The sequence below is a fragment of the Pollicipes pollicipes genome, unplaced genomic scaffold (assembly GCF_011947565.3).
Source record: "Pollicipes pollicipes isolate AB1234 unplaced genomic scaffold, Ppol_2.1 Scaffold_3087;HRSCAF=3621_pilon_pilon_pilon, whole genome shotgun sequence".
NCBI lineage: Eukaryota > Metazoa > Arthropoda > Thecostraca > Pollicipedomorpha > Pollicipedidae > Pollicipes > Pollicipes pollicipes.
The window spans coordinates 42,666,434-42,674,109 of NW_023596225.1; positions in this window are offsets into that span (position 1 = coordinate 42,666,434).

The following is a 7,676-nucleotide window of genomic DNA, read 5'->3' on the forward strand; positions in this document are numbered from 1 at the left end:
AATTGGATCATTGCATTGGCGTCAACGGCGCACGATGCATTGGTTGCGCACGAACTGGGCGAAATGTACAGCATAGTGTGCACACACCGATGTCTCTGCACTGTGTGTGGCATACCGTCAATAAACCACCGAGATTCGGGCGGGTGCGTCAGCTCCGCTCGCGGCCACGGACCGTCGCCGCGCGCCGGGGGCGCTCAGCGGCGACGAGCTGGCTGTACTCCGGTGTGTCGCCCGCGGGACGACAGCGGCCCGCTCGCCCGTCAGCTCGCGCGCCGGCGGCGCTCAGCGGCGACGAGCTGGCTGTACTCCGCCGTGTCGCCCGTGGTACGACAGCGGCCCGCTCGCCCGTCAGCTCGCGCGCCGGCGGCGCTCAGCGGCGACGAGCTGGCCGTGCTCCGGTGTGTCGCCCGTGGTACGACAGCGGCCCGCTCGCCCGTCAGCCCGCGGCGCCGGCGCGCGGGTGTGATCCTGCATAATGAGAGCGCCCGTCGCAAATGCGAGGATCCGCGTCAAACGTGAATCTTCCCGGAGGAGGGAAAGCGGATGCAGTGACAGTCACTGCTGAAATATAAATCACTGGTTCGACGACACGGGCTTAGGCATTTAGAGCTAACTGGATCACATGAATACATCTCATCAGGCGACGGTCAGGCGTCCGCGCGAGACGCTCGCAAGTTCCGTGATGGTCGCTGAAGACACTTACTCTGCGCTCAATGCGACTATACATCTTGTTTACATTAGGTAGCTTTTTGATGCGTTTTTAAGCAGGGGCTGACCCGATATGAACGAAATTTTTGGCGTTATAGCTTCTAAGGCTGAAAATAACCGTTCTTCGGTATGCCAGAAGGTACACTGGCTACACACAGTTATCAGGCTACCACCGGGATGTAGCGCTATGGGAGTACTCGATGTTTCGAGCTGCGCTCATGGTCGGCACTGCTGATGACGTCACCTACAGGCTACCACCGGGATGTAGCGCTATGGGAGTGCTCGGCGTTTCGAGCTGCGCTCATGGTCGGCACTGCTGATGACGTCACCCGCAAAAGTTCTGCGGACACCACTGCTGACGATGCTTAGGATGACTTTCCCGGCGCCACTGTGTTGCATTTTATTGCCCAGCCGGTGCGCGCTCGTGCTTAAATGGTTAGGTTATTTCATGTCAGCCCAAACAAAAAAAGGCCAATTTTTGATGCTCGACCTTTCGGGATTCCATGGAGTTTTGCTCAAGAGATTTTGTATAACTCTTAACAAAGTTCTGATAAGTTTAGGACGATTTGACCTACCGTTGTGCAGTGCAAGGCATTTTCCCACTTTTTCTGTTTGGAAAAATATAAGTTTCAAACGACAGCACACTGGAATATTACTTATCATACACCAAGAAATAACAAAGGTGTGATGCCTATTATGCACGGCTAAATTTCATTTGATAAGATGTTAAAAATATAAAATGTCGAGGTGTCCAAACTTATTTTGTAAGAAACATGCCATTCTAATTTCAAATGGATATGAGTTTGGTTTCTCCATACACAATTAAGCTAGAATCGACGTCGGAAAGTGATAATCTTCGCACCAGCTCGTCCAGCAAACAGGTCGTTTTGCGCGGGCCGCGACCGGCCGCCCCTCCCCCTCCACCCCTTCCCCCCCAAATATCTGTCCCCTAATGTCGGATGTCTGATGGGCTTCATGACTGAACGTGCAGGGCAACTGCTGATAACGTCTAAACTTTTGTGACTTGACTCCCAGCGTAAATACCTCTGCGCGGCATTATGTCCACGTGACGTTACTTCTACTCCACAAAACTTCTAACGCAAAAGCTTCGATGCGACATTGCTTCTCATGCATGAAGTCTTGCGCTACAAGGCTTATTACGCAAAAATTCCTATGTAACATCACTTCTGCACGACAGAATTTCCGATCCTGTGCAACAATTCTTCCAGTGCGAAGGCGCCTAACCCATAAGCTTATATGCGATAAAATTCCCGGTGCAAATTTCCACGCAATAGAACTTCAAATGCAAGAACTTCTAACACGTAAAGTTCTGTGTGAAAAAGATTTTAACGTATAGACGTCTGCGCGCCAAATGCTTTAACGGAATAAAGGCTCTACGTGACATAGCTTCGTAGCGACAAATTCTTCGACGCAAAGTCCAATGCGAAATTACTTCTTTGCAGACACCTCCAACACATGAACTATAACGTGACGAAATCTATGGCGAAAAAACATAGGAGCAACAACATTTATAACGCAAAAGCTCATATGTGTCATTTCTTTTAATGCAAAAGCTTCTAACCTATGCACTTTGCCTGCCAAATCTACCAACACGAAAACCTCCACACAACAGTAGACTGCTGACGCAAAATTCTCTGCGCGAAATTACGTCTAATGCAGGTACGGTAAATGCATAACTTTCTCCACGACAAAGCCCCGAACACTAAAAGTCATTGCGGACGAGCTTCATGTCATGCCAAATCTTCTTTGACCTTTTAGGCAAGGTCAATGCCAGCGTTAGCCAGTGAGAGAGATTGGAACATCCTTTTTTGCGTATGCTTCGTTGATCCCGGCACTGGGCCGACCGTTGAGGACTGACGACAACATCCTGATAAAGCATGCTGAAGCTACGGACGGTAATAACATGACCTCCCGACGTCTGTGTTTACTTGTTCCCTAGGTGCTGTGACGAGGTGAAGAGTGCATTGTGATTCAATCAGTCATGCTGAATTTCACTACGCTCTTGAATCTACCATGACGTGTATCTACAAGATTAAATCAACACTCCGTTTGGAATAAGCGCAGACAAAAATGTTGCTCACCGTGAAGGCCAGCTGTGTTTGATGCTAATGCGCAGACAAAATATCCCACAGCTGGCAATGATATTGCTTACTTAATCATATTGATAGAACATCATGTGACACCCCGATTGAGATGTTATTTGAGGGACGCCAGACGATCACATGTGAGCCTCTCATGTTGCTCTGATAAACACATTTATCGCGACCCGCAAGCCAGTGCGGCACGTTCTTTGAGAATTTTGAAATGCGCCTTTTGTATAAATGTGGCCGAAATTACGCAGCACGGTACATTCCAGTGCGGCGAATTTCTCATGTCGCTCGGCATTGACTGGTACGACGCGGTTTGGAGGGAGACTGCAACGCTGACGCACGCAACAGCACGTCATTAAGTGCCGAGGCGGCCGCACTCATGCTTGTCAAACGAGCGTGAGATTTTGCACACGTTTATTTGAAGGCGTGAGGCTTCCTATCAATAGCTGCACATAACACTCCTGCCCAAGAGGCATGTTTCGACCGCTCGCGGAGTATCATGCATACGTACCCCTATCGTTATAGATTTGCATTAGTGTTGTTTAAATGTCCACGGATAAGATCTGATTTCCGCCATGTTGGAACATCAAAAACTTGTTATTTCAGAATCGCGCTATTCGGACATCGAGAAAGTCACGTGATTTGCATTTTCAATCCAAAGCAGTGTGACGTCAACCTGCATGCGTTAAAAGTTTTGTCTCTTATAAGTAACAGCGCGTAGACCTTTTTGCGCTGGAAACTTTGTCGCTTCGTCGCAAGTTTTGCGCTGGAAACTCCTGCATTCAAAGTCATGTCACGCCTAAATGTCTACGTGAGAGGTTTTGGTGTGTAGAATTAACATCGCATATAAATTTTCGTGTTGGAAGCTCTATGCCGGAAGGTTCTGGCATTGTACGTTTGCCTATTGAAATTGGGTGGAGCTTTAAACGCATCTTGCGGGAACATAGCCACCGTGGAATTTCCTCAGCCTGGGCAGATCGCAATGATACTGCCAGATCACGCCCAGCTGTCGACCAGCTCGGCACATGGAGCGGACTTCGAGCCATAAGGGAGCAGAGGCGGCGCTTTGGACGGCGCATACAGCGCACTTTGAGCCAGAGGGAAACAGATGCGGCGCTCTCCACGGCGCATCCAGCGCACCCCGGGCCAGAAGGGAGCAGAGGCGGCGCTTTGGACGGTGCATGCAGCGCACTTCGGGCCAGAGGGAAGCAGAGGCGGCGCTTTCGACGGCGCATCCAGTGCACTCCGGGCCAGAAGGGAGCAGAGGCGGTGCTTTCGACGCCCTGGCGCTCGCCACCAGCAGCACTATCACCTGTTGACCATGCGCAGGGTCACACATGCTGTCATCGGTGCAAAGCCTGGAAAGTACAGCAAAAGAGTAGCTCACTGACATGACAAACTCCGAACAGGCGTCGATGGATGAAACTAAGTCACCAATTTGGTGCGAATAAGCGGTCGTATTTAGCAGACGATGTATTTGGTTCGTTGGGCGGAAGAGCAATGCTTAGCAAAAGTGCGGTCGAAAAAGGAAGAATATACCATGTTTCCGCCATTTTAGAACTTGTTGAGAGAAAAATGTTTAGAAAAATAGAACAATGAAACAGACGGGCAATGCTCGGCACAGGTATGGCAGAAAAATGAACTTTCTACCAAGTTCAGGCGAATAGAATACTAAACAATAGGAATCTGATGAGTATTTTGATTTCAAGTAGCTGTAATTGTTTGCCTTACCTTGCTCGCACAATCAAGGGTATCATGCATCATCCAACACCAAAAAACTGACATTTTCGCCTTGTTTGTTTCAGACTATCAAGACAAGACAAAAGCTTCAAATAAAAGCATTCAAACGAATTTGCACTCAAGCATCGGATACCCCAAACGGATCAGTGCATTAACATACGATGTTGAAGTAGAGGGTTCTGAAGACGTTGGAACGATGAAAGCTAATCGCCAGTTATATGAGAACGTGGCGTTGGAGCGAGTGATGAAAATTAATAACTCTACCACCTTCTACCCCATGAAAGATATAAATGATGATCGTATCGCGGTATATCACATTAGATATTACGTTGGATGCGTTGATTGGATACGTCGTTGTCACGTTGGATACATATGGTGTAAAGGGTCAGAAAGCTGAAGCGGAGTGGGCCATTCTCGAAACTACCACATTGAAGAAAACCCCGCGTGATGTGCCACAGAGAGAGGGAAAAGCTTTTTAAAGGGTTCCGAACGATACGATATGAGTAGGTGGATTTCTAGCATCCAGTGCCTAAGGAATAGGAGTGACGAAAAAGTTGAAAAGTAGCGCATCAAACAGCTTTGGTTTTGAAAACCTTTGTGCGGTATACCATGGGTGCAAGAAGTAACACATCGACCCCAGCAGGTTCTCAACATTCGCCAGCTTCCGTTTGCATTGGTCTATGTTAGCCGGTTCGGCCGGAACATACACCGCCGGTGATTGCGTGCTGCATCAGAAGACATTTCTGACGCTACATGCTGTCGACAGTGCACTCAACCCTGTCGCTACATGCTGTCGACAGTGCACTCAACCCTGACGCTACATGCTGTCGACAGTGCACTCAACCCTGACACTACATGCTGTCGACAGTGCACTCAACCCTGACGCTACATGCTGTCGACAGTGCACTCAACCCTGAATGCATCATGGAAGCGTCACAAATGACCACACAAATGAAAACAAGTGCTGAGATATTTCAAAGATCACCCGACAACAAATGGCCTCCAGTGATTCTTGCGGACTTGCCAATGCAAAGACTGCCCGACAGCAAGTGGTCGCAAGTAATGCCTGCGAACTTGTTAAATTTTGCCGTCGCAGGCAAAGCGCAATACAAACGATGGGCCCCTACCGCAGCAAACCATTGGAATTCGTTGAGAACATATCACAAAATACCAAACTTGATAAACCATCACTGCATCGCAAAAACGCAGGGTACATGCCAGAGAGGCCTGAAAACATAATTGAAAAAGGAACAGTGCATTTATAAAGATATATTCAGAACGTTGCACATTTTGGGTTCAAGATCCGATTTAATGATTTTGCTGGGACACAGTGCAACCAACAATCCATCCGCTTGTTGTGCACATGCAGAGAAAAGGCCGAGAGCGCCGAGGAGGTGGCAGCCAGAAGTTTTTGGGTGATAAGCGACGGTACGCGGCAGGATACCGAAAACGTATACATATTCCAGAAGACGATAGTTATGCTGTTAAGATGGTAAAGCAACTCAGTACGGGAAATGAATTACCCCACCGATGGATCAGCAGCGCAATGTATATATATATATATATATATATATATATATATATATATATATAAGTTTCCGAACATGTGCCTTATCAAAGCGAATCTGTCAGTTCCTTACAACATGCCGCGGATAATGTGAAGGGAGTTACCGCGCGGGCTAAAATAAAAAATCTGACAGACAGCAAAATCATCCCCCCTAGGTATATGTTTGACCAGGGACGCACGCGAGGTTCCACAAGGGGAAACCAATCAGAAAACTTGCCAAAACCGAGTTTGTCGCGCCGCACGTGCGCGGCAATTCTTGCGTTGTGTAGAACAGCAAAGTACGTTCCTGATTCTCATAATCTTACGTGTTTATCTAAAATTTTTGACTGCTAACATTTCGTCATGTATATATCAACACATGCCATAGATCTGGTAAGATGGGGGGGGGGGGGGAGGGCGCTGGGTTTTCTATGTACGCACGGCCCGGTGTCTGTTGTCTACTCTGCCTCTGTCTATGGTAGTAGCGTCATCGCTAGCCAATTCCCGCCGGCTAGTTTAAGGATGATGGTAAAAGTATTGGCCGTTTCTCGTCATCCTGCCAAATGAGACAAAACTGAGATCTTTGCCACTTGATCACTGGTCTGCAATTTCTGTGGCATTGTTAATTTGCGTAAGCTAAGCCAACGCCCATTGGCCCAAAACAATATGTAGGTCTAGTGTAATCCCAGCCTATTTAGCTCCAAACTCCTCCTGTGCATTCCGACACCTGATTTAATTCAATATTTTAAATTATAACTATTGAAACTATTGAAATCATCAGTCTGCAGAGGGATTCGGAAAGCGAAATGAATGGAGGAGGAAACTTTATGAGAAAGGGTGTCGAGAATAAGTAACGTGGAGTAAGCATGTACGTTCAGGAGCTCGTCTGTCGCCAGGTCGCCGAGCTCAGCAGAATGGTGACTACGATGGATCGCCTTAGCTCTGGTCCTGTCTCAGACTTTTTCACTTGTGTCATCGCCTTAGTCCGTGGGATTAACCTATAGTATTCCTCTCCCGGCACCACTGATAGTCGAGATATCTCCGCGACGGCCTTTTCAAGTTAAATACCACTGCTGACGTTCCTCGCAGTAGATCTCATGACATCGCTGACGCTGCGTCCACCAGTTGATGGCCTTTGAAGCCCGAAAGCATTGATGACACCCTCGCAATACGACTCTCAGGCACCAGCGCTGGTGTTTCCTGCGATTGCGATGAAGGTCCGGCGCCATCGCATACGTCCACGCAGTGGCTCTCATGACACCACTAGTGCCGTTTCCGTGGTAACGTTTCAGTCTTGATACCACTGTTGTTATCCCTGCCATAAGGCTCTCACGATACCACTGACAATGTTTCTCGTAAAGCTTTTCCGGAACCCCTGCATCATGGCACATGGCGCGGACCACTGCAGCGTCCCGCCCCTCACCCGGTCGAGTCCCCCCCCCCCCCCCCGGACCTGCGTCGGCCTCTGCTGACCGCTGATGTCGCCTCCTGGTGCCACCAGGCGCGGGCTCGTCGGACGCTCCTACCGCCGGCTGGTCGGCACTGACAAACGACCGACCCCCTGTAATCTG